Source organism: Nansenia antarctica, assembly GCF_963989245.1.
Source record: "Nansenia antarctica genome assembly, chromosome: 6".
NCBI classification, from domain to species: domain Eukaryota; kingdom Metazoa; phylum Chordata; class Actinopteri; order Argentiniformes; family Microstomatidae; genus Nansenia; species Nansenia antarctica.
Window position 1 is genome coordinate 57,086,495 of NC_137676.1, and position 13,658 is coordinate 57,100,152.

Below are 13,658 nucleotides of genomic sequence, written 5' to 3' on the forward strand. Positions count from 1 at the left end.
AGTATATTTTACTTACACACACACATGCATGGTATATGGTATGGGCCTGTTCTACTGACAAGGGGGTTTTATGACACCTTGTAAACACATCCTTTGTCACAGGAATATGTTTACTTCCTGTGAATCTGATTTGAACTTTAACCTGGAATGACTTATAGGCCAGGTGACATCATTGTGGGGTCTCCTACTTTTCACCACACCTCAAGCATCTATGCAGTGACTGTGATAGGACCATTGGTTGTAACTGTATTTACATACTATTGTTTATAAATAAGGGTGTGAGCCCAGGGGGGCCCTCTCTTCTCTCATCTTGACCACGCAGCTCCTCTCTGTCTCTTTCTCTCTCTCTCTCTCTCTCTCTCTCTCTTCTCTACCAGACCAGAATCCAGCTTTGATATCTGTATACTTTTGTACTTTAAATAAATAGTCTTAAACTCAGAATTGTTCTTTGATTCATAACCAACAAGATAAATTAACTACACTATTGAATGTAAAACTAGGATTCATCTAAGTCTCTGTAATATTATTTGGATATTGACTGCAACTGTGTGACTGTAACAACTAGCTGCTGACAAAAACATACAGTATATGAATATAAAATGCCCTTTACGCACCATAAACTGTGACCTGAAATGTAGCTACAGTGAGCTTCTCCACATTCACCACTTTATATGTTCCTGAGTCACTTGTCTTGAGTAGTTTGAGGCTGAACTTCCCAGTCTGTTGGTCCCACTGAAGCCTGCCTTTCAAACCGTCATCATAGATTGAACCACTGTTCCCTCCCAACACTGTGAGAACCCCCTGATCCTCGTATGCTAAAGAGCCATCTTCCAGCACTGGGACAGGAAATGTGATGGATCCTCCCACAGTGCCGGTCATCCTCTCTCCACCATGCTGGGCTGCAATCAAATAAAGTTCTGCAACACACGTGAAACAACAATCAGGTCTATGCAGTTAGTTTATTCCCGTTTAACTAGGAAATTAAATGAGAAATACTGTATGGATCAATAGACACATTGGTGAGATTTAGATTGACTAGTCTAGTTTTCTAATGTAAATTAACTTTATGGTTATTCTACAGCACCCCTAGTACTGAACTATAGTGCATGTACAGCACATATCAACTTAAAGATGTGATAATCTATCAAGCAAAACGACAGGCTACAGGATACCACATTCACAGCTTGCGCAATGCAATCAGATTTTCGGCAGATTGAAAACATGTTTTGCCTTAAAAGTCAGTGCATAATGTTATCTAGTCAGTACAGTGCTATCTGTGTGTACCATATTGCAACAGATGCCTTAGAGAATGGACATATTTTGTTTTTGGAGGTAAGACCAATCTTATTTGTACTTGGATAAATTGTTCCCTTAAATGCTGAGGAATATACACTCACTGGACACTTTATTAGGAACACCTGTACACCTTCTCATTCAGGTGTAGTGTAATGATGTGGGGAATGTTTTCTTGCCACACTTTGGGCTTGTTAATACTAATCAATCATCCCTTGAATGCCACAGCCTATTTGAGTATTGTTGCTGACCTTCATGGCCACAATGTATGTACCCATCTTTTAATGGCTACTTCCAGCATGATAATGCACCATATCACAAAGCAAAAATCGTCTCAAACTGGTTTCATGAACATGACAATGAATTTAGTGTTTTTTAGTGGCCTTCCCAGTCACCGGATCTGAATCCAATAGAACACCTTTGGGATGTGGTAGAACAGGAGATTCACAGCTTGAAAGTGCACCTGAAAAATCTGTGTGATGCTGTGTGATGTCATCATGATCATCAGAATTTCAGAAGATTTGAAGCTGTTTTGAGATCAAAGGGAGGTCCTACCCAGTATTAGTATAGTGTTCTTCACAAAGTGTTCAGTGAGTGTATATTTTGGGAGAAATAGCCTTGCTATTGAACGTATGGTAGGTTGTCAGTTCTTTGGAAAATGGATAACACCTGACAGTACAACTCTGAATCAATAGGGGACGTTTTGTAAAAACAATCTTAGCATGGTAGGCCTACAGTACACAGATGTTGGTAATAAAAAATAAATCTATCTATCTCTATCTTCTGACAACAAATGATTCCAGGAAGGCAAGTTAATGTCGGCCTAAAGAATGTCCCACACCTTGTCCCACACCATCAGGGACAATCCGAACATGCAGACTAGAGGATTGAGTGTAAACAGTATTTTTTTTTGTTTCCCGGTGTGAGAAAATCTGAAACCACTCTAATGTTAGTAACTAACTACACTACAACTACCCTCCAAAAATAAGTCCACTCATTTGAAACTATTTGACAGAAACAGTGAAAACAATTAATTGGATCATGCTGAAAATATGATTTACTGTAACTTGATTTTGATCTTGATTCCATAAAATTATTTACAGAAAAATGCCTTGTTTACATGAATTAACTAAATATCCGTTGTTAATCAGTTATGCCACTGAAAAGCTAGCAATTCGATGGCACAGGTGGAGTATTTAACCTAGAGGAGTGTGTTTACCATCTCTTCTGGCTGACATACTATGAGCACTGTCTATGGGAACTGTCCTCAGGGATACTGATTCAATCTGGGGATTTCCAGTGACGCTTGGAATGAGACCAAATTTAGACCTGACACCTGTGTAACTGAGGTAATGATGAACTCACTCATCAAGTTGAATTGCTAGCGTTTCAGCCGTGTTCCATGAAGAGAGGTATGCAGTGATGGTGATACAGGAAGTTAAATACAGAATTTGCTACATGATTTTAGAATTAGATCAGGAGGCTCGATTCATGGCATCAGACAACACAACTACTGGAAAATGCAACATTGTGTTTTCCAGTTTACAAAGAACAGCTCACCACTTTCTTCTAATAATTTTAATAATTTAATAATTTTGCCATTTAGCAGACGCTTTTATCCAAAGCGACTTACAATTACGAATTACAGGGACATTCCCCCTGGAGTAACTGAGGGCTAAGTGCCTTACCCAAGGGCACACTAGTAGTGGTGTGGCTTCAGGCGGGATTTGAACTCACAACCTTCCGATCCCAAGTCCAACTCACTATCCACTAGACCACCACTACCCCCAATCTTCTGATTCTCACACTTTCCTCTCTCCGTTAAGAGAAGTGTGAGACGTCCTACACCTCAATAACCACTGTGTTGCTTCTTCTCACACCCTGTCAAGACACGTTGCAGCACTTTCTATCTCACTTGTTCTTCTGGTCTGACCAAACCATGACCTATAAACTAAACATGTCCTGTTCCCCCAACCGCATTGTATCTTGCTCTCTCTTCATGACAGAGAGTCACTGCCCACCTTTCAAATTATCTTCAAAGCATTTCCTATTTAGAACAGTCTCTCATAGTCTCCAACTCGTGGGTTGAATGTTAAGATCTACTGGGACTGAGTTCTGCGATTCTACTAGCCTTGAATTCCATACAAAGGTCAAATGGTCAAATACCTGATGCGATGACTCGAGTCTACGTGTTGCTAACTATGCATGTGAACATTATACATCAACGGTAAACTCTGTGATAACCTGGTCACAATCATGTTGTGCTGTTTTAACAGAAAATGAGAATAGTATCAACAAAATAACAAATTTAACAGTTTCAAACCAACACACATTACAGTTTTTCCCAATTGCTAAAACACAAAAGCCAATTCTCTAAACCAAATGACCAGTTCTCTAAATACATTTATTAAAACTAGCCCCCATTTGCCAAAACCATAAACACATTTCACATGAAGACACAATTCACAAAACACAATCCTCCTTTTCTCATAAATCTAAACACATTTTGTCTTGCTAAAACACAAGTTGCAAAAAACTCAGCTCAAATTTTCAAATTAAAGCTCACGTGATGCAAAATGCTTGCCACAGTCAGCAAAATTTGAACACAATGAACACACCTGGCTTCATTCATTAAACATAACGACTCAAAATGTAAGACACTTGTTGCAAATGATTGTGGTGTGTGTGTGTGTGTGTGTGTGTGTGTGTGTGTGTGTGTGTGTGTGTGGTATAGTTCCATAAATAAATAAAAAAACATCACACCCTGAACATTGTTTTCAGTGAGTGTTGTTGTGTGTAATGGATCCTCTGTAGTGTTTGCATTGAGTTGTGATACAGTACAGTAGTGTACATGTTACGGTACATGTGGGAATATGGTACATGTGGGAAAACTAGGGTTAGGGTTAGGTGCTAGGGTGCTAGGGTTAAGGTTAGGGTTAGGATTAGGGGTAGGGTTAGGGTTAGGGTTAAGGTTAGGATTAGGGTTAGACATGCCAGCATGTGAATGAATGAATGAATGAATGAATGAATGGTCTTTATTGTCATTACTGTAATACAGTACAGGTACCGTACAACGAAATTTAGGAGGGGGGGGGGGCTCCCCTGGTGCTTGGAAAAAAGACTAAAAACAAGAGAGCCAAGGGTAAAACAAAAAAGAGAAAAAGAGCTAGTTGACAAAAATAAAGGCTATGTACACTACTATACAATAAAACAATGTGCTGTACACTATGCTATGCTATAAATATCCTAACTTTTTCCTATATCTGAACCTTATGTAAACATGGGTTATCATATTGCACATAATACTTGTTGCACATTCATTAAAGTGTCGCAGTAGCAGATTTAGAATGTTCACAGTTACAGTAATGTACCAAGTCACCTTAGCACCTAACCCTAACCCTAGTTTTCCCACATGTACCGTATTCCCACATGTACCGTAACATACATACTGTATTTTCTGTAGATTTACATACTGTTCATATGAAACACACAAATCTATGAATGCCCAATACTCTACAGTGATATATTCTGAGAACAGATACTGTAAGGTTTCTAAAAATGTGCTTTGGCAGTTGTGAAAAAAAAGAACATTCTCACACACTGAACATTGTGTTTTCAGTTGTTTTGTTGTAGTCTGTAATGATGAGTATAGTGTTTACATTTTTGCAGGCTTTGAGCAGCTGTTTTGGTGTGAAAGTTTGAGTTTTGAAGAGAGAAGGTGTGGTTTTGTTTATGTAGCTTTAGAAAAGTGTGTTGTGTTTAGAGTTTTGGGAAAATGGAGGAAAGTTTTGGGAAATGTGTTTTAGCAATTGAGAAAAACTGTAACGTGCGTCAAGGACAACACGCCATCACAGGCCCATCACAGGCCTAACCCAAAACTCAAAGAATATATCGCTGTCCCTCTCCTTAAATATCATTCCCAACAAAGGACAAGGTGTGAGATACACTACAAACGCAAGGAATTGACAGGAGGTGATGGTGTGATTTCTTCAGGACGTCCACTAGGCTAATTCGTCTGTAAATAGTTAGACACATTGAAATCAAGGCTGGCCAAAGCAGCGTGTGTGCGTGACGGAACTTCACGTCTTCCCTATTGGAAGCGTTTCTGTTGCGGCTGGACTGCAGAGCTGCTACAGCCAAGTTTGCCTTCTATAATGGCCATCAATAATATAATGTTTAATTTCACTAAATTATAAATGTGTTCTGGGATCAGTCTCTGTTGTCATCCATCCTTAACCTGTTAACATGGGCGCCAACATGAAACTCACACGCGCCGCTGAGGTGGACGCAAGACGTGTGTTTTGGCCGTTAGATTGTGAGAAGGGGAGCAGTACTGTTGACCGGCAGCGTGCCGCCAGTTACAGTGGTGCCATGACCCCAGATCCACAGTTAAGATGGTACCATGACCCCCAGATCCACAGTTAAGATGGTACCATGACCCCAGATCCACAGTTAAGATGGTACCATGACCCCAGATCCACAGTTAAGATGGTACCATGACCCCAGATCCACAGTTAAGATGGTACCATGACCCCAGATCCACAGTTAAGATGGTACCATGACCTCAGATCCACAGTTAAGATGGTACCTGTGGGGAGCATGGCGCGTTCTGGCCTGCAGACTCGTTATCCAACTGGTCTATTTAACCTGTGTGTGTTTGTTCCCGTCATTCAGTGAGAAGAAGGAAGCTATGGATTAAACGATCCGTTGAAGAGAGAAGCCCGATATTTTCACAATATGGAGGATGAATGTGGACCTCTGTCAGTTGCCCAACATTCAAATGAGAAACAAATAATATGTAAATGAGTCTCCACAGAGTAGTCATGTTTTTGATTACTCAAATTGTTTGGAGAATGAGTCACATACTGTATGTTGTATATGTTAATTGTTGTTTTTACAGCAAATGCCTCTCCTCCTCTCTTTAAATACTTGGGTGTACACTCAAACAGGACATTGAAGAGGATGTCTCTGTAACAGGAGGGATATGAACGCTATCTGCAAAGAGTAACAGTCCATCAAAGAAAAAAAAAAGAAAAAATTAAAAAGTAGAGTACTCTCACACAAACCATATTGAAGTATTTGGAAATAAAAACAATATATCGTCACCTTCTTAAAATAATGGCTTACATCACTTTTGAGGATGTTTTTGCCTAAATATAATATACTCTATATTTGGTTCAGTTTATTCTGTTTTTCTCAAAACTTGAAAATATGACTTACGCCATTATTTTAAGAAGGTGACGATATATAAGTTACATTTACTATTATACAACAAGTTGCTGGGCTATAATGCATTATGCATCTTGACTAATACCTAGAAATATTGTATGTTATAGCCTAGTAGCAACCAGCCCTACTACAATAGTAACTAATGAGGCTAGGGAGCAACCAAATATAGGCCTACTATATATAGGCCTAGTTAGTAGTATATACTAGTTAGTATTAATGCTACTGTATATAGTTAGTAGTATATACTAGTTAGTATTAATGCTACTGTATATAGTTAGTAGTATATACTAGTTAGTATTAATGCTACTGTATATAGTTAGTAGTATATACTAGTTAGTATTAATGCTACTGTATATAGTTAGTAGTATATACTAGTTAGTATTAATGCTACTGTATATAGTTAGTAGTATATACTAATATACTATGAATGCTTCTGTATAAGCTGCACCATTGAACAAAGAAAAGACGCACGTACCAACAAAACATAGCAGAATCCACTTCAGTCTTCTACGTCGAAAAAACATCTCATCCTGTAAACACTCCTACTAATATTAATAATGAATCATGAGATGAATTAACAGGATTCCCATTATGCAACAATACAGCTTGTCTCTTCATCTACATTTCATTCGCCGTCTCTCTGCTGGGGGTAGGGCAATGTTAACAAAAACACCAATCAAAACAATCTGAACTCTTCGGTCACCGGTACAGAGGACAGGAGAAACTCGCCAACCTGTGTCTCCCTCTGGTGGACTTTGGGTCTTGGAAAAGCGTGTATATGTATACATCTCATGCTGTCTTGTTGGAAGCATGTACAATCTATTCAAATGCCGTCTTACTAGCAAAGAACAGGCTTCATCTGGAGTCAGTCAGCATGGTCAGGTGCTCCTCTGAAGGAGGCTGTTTGGGGAGCTTGGCCTCTCCTCTCCTGCCACTGACCCTCCCTGTGTTGTCCTGAGGTCCCAGGTGAGTGCCTTAATCACCTGAGTGGCCTCAGGTGCGCTGGGAGGAGATGGGTGTGTCCCAATAGTCTGTCCTCTATTCCTTGCATACTCCTTCCTTGCCTCCTTCTCAAAACACATTGGTCCCCCCCTAGTATGTAATTCTCCTCCCATGTTTTTGAGAGGTTGTCTAGAGAGAGGATGGATGCAATAGGAGACACTGCCTCATGGAGACAAGATGATGATTGATGCAAAACACATAAATGTTGACCTGGTGTCATGTGGTAACGATTTGCAGCAGGAAATGTGTGTGGTCGGTGTTGACAGATGCAGGTTGACAAAGAGCAGCGAACTCTATTCTTGGGGCAGAAGCTTTATTATTGGTTGCTGCAAATAGGTTAAGAGGTGGAAGTGGATTAAGAGAGGCAGTAGAGTGTGGTCAGTGTACACAGACACAGGACAGCAGAGATGTGCTTGTGATGTAAAAAAGGCTTGAAACTATCTCTTACTGAATCCCTCTCGCTGTGAAATACACAAGAACACGTACAAGAACAGCATGTAGTGCTTAATAGACATACTGTAAGCTGTGCAAAGGAATGCTGATGTACAACATTTATGATGAACTGTGTAACAACATTTATTATTATGTTTATTACAATATATTACTTTACAATACTTTGTTTATTTATATCTGTATATATCTATAAAGTAATCCAGGTTAGGTACATCATTTCATTGTGTAAAGTGAGACTAAAAGACACAATCCTGATGACATACTTTGATCTTCATGCTGTTGAATAGTTGGCAGAGCAGTATAGTATAGTAGCATCACATGTAAAACAAACATTTGGGCACATATCAACTAAATTGTTTGATATGTGCAGCAGTGTGTCGAGCATGGAGGGATTTGCAAGTGTAAACTAAATAAAAATAATAATGATAAGGTTACAATACTGATGAAGAATAATCAGAAAAAACTCAAACAGCTCTTTCACGTCAGTGCAGGTGAGGGATGGAGATAAGGACCGAAAGCATCAGACTGTTCAGATGCAGCCATAGGACACATCAGTATTCTCACTTTGCACCTAGAGAGAGAGAGAGGGAGAGAGAGAGATAGAGAGAGAGAGAGAGAGAGAGAAACATGTTGTTTGATACACACCTGTTGTCCCAACTTCATAAAGTGAAGTCAGATAAATGAGATAATAGGAGTGTGTTTTAACTGTAATGTTCAAAGCTGCTGATAAAAAAATATAGAATGAATGGATTGGTCATCAATAATAATAATAATAATAATACATTTATTTTATAAGGCGCCTTTCATGGCACTCAAGGTCGCCGTACAACAAATTTAAAAACAGTTGCAAAATTCAAATACAGAGAAATATACAGTATAAACATAGCTAGCAGCAGAGCAGCACGGGAACAGTAAATCAACGGGCATACGCCTGCGTAAACAAGTGAGTTTTGAGGTGAGTTTTGAATGAGGAGATTGAATCAATGTTCCTGATGTCGGAGGGGAGGGAGTTCCAGAGGCGAGGGGCGGAGCGGCTGAAGGCTCTAAACCCCATGGTGGACAGACGGGCTGGGGGGACGGTCAGGTTGATGGAGGAGGCAGACCTGAGGGACCGGGTGGGAATGTTGATGTGGAGGAGGTCGGACAGGTATGGAGGGGCGAGGTTATGGGTGGCCTTGAAAGTATGGAGAAGGATTTTGTAATCGATGCGGTGTTTGATGGAGAGCCAGTGGAGTTGGTGTAGAATGGGGGTGATGTAACTGATGACAGGGGTTCTGGTGACAATACGGGCAGCAGCGTTCTGGACCAGTTGGAGCTTGTGGAGCAGTTTGTGGGGGAGACCAAAGAGAAGGGAGTTCAGGGAGACAATAATCTAGGCGGGAAGTGACGAGGGAGTGGACCAGGATTGCGGCGCTGTTGGGAGTGAGTGAAGGGCGGAGGCGGTTGATGTTACGAAGGTGGAAGTAAGCGGACCAGATGGTGTTGTTGACGTGGGAGTGGAATGAAAGGGTGCTGTCGAGGACGACACCCAGACTCTTAACCTGGGGGGAGGGGGAAACCAAGGAGTTGTCTATGGTGAGGGTGAAACTGGGGTGCTTGGTGAGTGTGGATTTGGAGCCAATGAGAATTACCTCTGTTTTATTACTGTTTAGTTTAAGGAAATTTGAAGTGAATCAGGATTTGAGTTCATGTAAACAGGCACAGAGGGAGGAGGGAGGGAGGGTGGAAGTGGGTTTGGAGGAAACGTAGAGCTGGATGTCGTCCGCATAACAGTGGAAATGTATGTTATATTTACTGAAAATCAGACCAAGTGGGAGGAGGTAGATGATGAAGAGGATAGGGCCAAGGACAGAGCCCTGGGGAACACCAGAGGAGAGGGGGGATGGATGGGATGTGAATGATTTTAACTGTATAAACTGAGTGCGGCCAGAGAGATAAGAATGAAACCAGTGTAGGGGGGTGTCAGATATACCAATGGAGGCTAAACGGTTAAGGAGGGTGGAGTGCGATATCAAATGCGGCGCTCAGATCGAGTAGGATGAGAATGGATAAGAGTCCGGAGTCAGCTGCCATCAGGAGGTCATTAGTGATTTTGAGGAGGGCTGTTTCTGTGCTGTGAAGGGGGCGAAAACCAGACTGGAACTGTTCATAGAGGTTATTGTTAGAGAGATGAGTATGAATCTGTAAAGCCACCACTTTTTCCAGGATTTTTGAAAGAAATGGCAATGAGTTAATTGAATATCCAAGACTTGTTGCTGACCTGTTTTTTTAACTGGTTATCAAAAGGGATCACTGGCGCATAAACTGTCATCACTCCTTCAGATGAGGGCAAACCTACAAAAAAGACAAATATGAGTGTGTATGTGTGTGTGTGTCTGCCAGAACAGTAGGTGCACTGAACACAAAATCAAGCTTCTGCCATGGCCATCTCAGTACCCTGACCTAAACCCCATTGAAAACCTGTGGGCTGAGCTGAAGAGGAGGGTGCACAAGAGAGGACCTAGGACCCTGGATGATCTGGAGAGATTCTGTAAAGAGGAATGGTCTCAGATTCTTTGCTCTGTGTTCTCCAGCCTTATTAGATGTTACAGGAGAAGACTCAGTGCTGTTTTATTGGCAAAGGGAAGTTGTACAAAGTATTAAATAATAATTGTGGCACACGTGGCTTTCTGAAATCACTGAGTAGGATGGTCCTCCTCTTCACACAAGGTCATATTTCTGACGTTGACTTCCACACCCTGCTTACCACTAATGAGCACCAATGCGACTGCTTCTTTTAGTCTGGGAAACATGAATCTCTATAACACTATCCTTGATTACATGAAGACTGCATGGATGTTTTCTATTTGACATGGGGAGTAACCTCACCCCTCTCACAGATAAACACTTGCCTTGTGAGTGGCCATCTCTCTTCCTCTTCGGACACACTGTCAGTCCAAAAACTCCAACCAAAATGCAGATCACTACAATGATGGCGGTTGCCCAAGTCCTCTCTTCACTCCCTAAAGTAGGTTAACATAAAAGAAAATCAAATGAATAAAAATGTATATAAAATAATGATTGTAATTATATGATTATATGATATATACAAATAATATATGATATATAAAATGATATATATTGCAAATCTTTGGCAAGATACAGTAGGCCTGTGCTGCTTTAAATGAGAGGCATTAAAGCTTCTTCATGTACCTGCAGTGTGACCACCTTCTATGCACACATTTAGAATATCAGTAGTCTGGTTACTGGCTGGGTTGGCAGCCACACAGCTGAAGGTGTCTCCATCCTTCCCCTCGACCTCCAGAGACAGAGAGAGCTTGATGGAGAGATCAGGACTGCTGGTCTGGTTGAGTCTCTCGTCTCCTCTGTACCAGGACAGGGTCACCTCTCTACCGTTCTCCACAGAGCACTCCACTGAACACATCTTATTGTCTGGTGGTGATGTCACTGGCTTGGACACAGGCTCTGAAAAAGATGGAATTGCTATTGTAGTATATTTTACTTACACACACACATGCATGGTATATGGTATGGGCCTGTTCTACTGACAAGGGGGTTTTATGACACCTTGTAAACACATCCTTTGTCTTAGGGGCCATATGTTTACTTCCTGTGAATCTGATTTTAACTTTAATCTGGAATGACTTATAGGCCAGGTGACATCATTGTGGGGTCTCCTACTTTTCACACCTCAAGCATCTATGCAGTGACTGTGATAGGACCATTGGTTCTAACTGTATTTACATACTATTGTTTATAAATAAGGGTGTGAGCCCAGGGGGGCCCTCTCTTCTCTCATCTTGACCACGCAGCTCCTCTCTGTCTCTCTCTCTCTCTCTCTCTCTCTCTCTCTCTCTCTCTCTCTCTCTCTCTCTCTCTCTCTCTCTCTCAGCTTTGATATCTGTATACTTTTGTACTTTAAATAAATAGTCTTAAACTCAGAATTGTTCTTTGATTCATAACCAACAAGAGAAATTAACTACACTATTGATTGTAAAACTAGGATTCATCTAAGTCTCTGTAATATTATTTGGATATTGACTGCAACTGTGTGACTGTAACAACTAGCTGCTGACAAAAACATACAGTATATGAATATAAAATGCCCTTTACGCACCATAAACTGTGACTTGAAATGTAGCTACAGTGAGCTTCTCCACATTCACCACTTTATATGTTCCTGAGTCACTTGTCTTGAGTAGTTTGAGGCTGAACTTCCCAGTCTGTTGGTCCCACTGAAGCCTGCCTTTCAAACCGTCATCATAGATTGAACCACTGTTCCCTCCCAACACTGTGAGAACCCCCTGATCCTCGTATGCTAAAGAGCCATCTTCCAGCACTGGGACAGGAAATGTGATGGATCCTCCCACAGTGCCGGTCATCCTCTCTCCACCATGCTGGGCTGCAATCAAATAAAGTTCTGCAACACACGTGAAACAACAATCAGGTCTATGCAGTTAGTTTATTCCCGTTTAACTAGGAAAATAAATGAGAAATACTGTATGGATCAATAGACACATTGGTGAGATTTAGATTGACTAGTCTAGTTTTCTAATGTAAATTAACTTTATGGTTATTCTACAGCACCCCTAGTACTGAACTATAGTGCATGTACAGCACATATCAACTTAAAGATGTGATAATCTATCAAGCAAAACGACAGGCTACAGGATACCACATTCACAGCTTGCGCAATGCAATCAGATTTTCGGCAGATTGAAAACATGTTTTGCCTTAAAAGTCAGTGCATAATGTTATCTAGTCAGTACAGTGCTATCTGTGTGTACCATATTGCAACAGATGCCTTAGAGAATGGACATATTTTGTTTTTGGAGGTAAGACCAATCTTATTTGTACTTGGATAAATTGTTCCCTTAAATGCTGAGGAATATACACTCACTGGACACTTTATTAGGAACACCTGTACACCTTCTCATTCAGGTGTAGTGTAATGATGTGGGGAATGTTTTCTTGCCACGCTTTGGGCTTGTTAATACTAATCAATCATCCCTTGAATGCCACAGCCTATTTGAGTATTGTTGCTGACCTTCATGGCCACAATGTATGTACCCATCTTTTAATGGCTACTTCCAGCATGATAATGCACCATATCACAAAGCAAAAATCGTCTCAAACTGGTTTCATGAACATGACAATGAATTTAGTGTTTTTTAGTGGCCTTCCCAGTCACCGGATCTGAATCCAATAGAACACCTTTGGGATGTGGTAGAACAGGAGATTCACAGCTTGAAAGTGCACCTGAAAAATCTGTGTGATGCTGTGTGATGTCATCATGATCATCAGAATTTCAGAAGATTTGAAGCTGTTTTGAGATCAAAGGGAGGTCCTACCCAGTATTAGTATAGTGTTCTTCACAAAGTGTTCAGTGAGTGTATATTTTGGGAGAAAGAGCCTTGCTATTGAACGTATGGTAGGTTGTCAGTTCTTTGGAAAATGGATAACACCTGACAGTACAACTCATATTGAATCAATAGGGGACGTTTTGTAAAAACAATCTTAGCATGGTAGGCCTACAGTACACAGATGTTGGTAATAAAAAATAAATCTATCTTCTGACAACAAATGATTCCAGGAAGGCAAGTTAATGTCGGCCTAAAGAATGTCCCACACCTTGTCCCACACCATCAGGGACAATCCGAACATGCAGACTAGAGGATTGA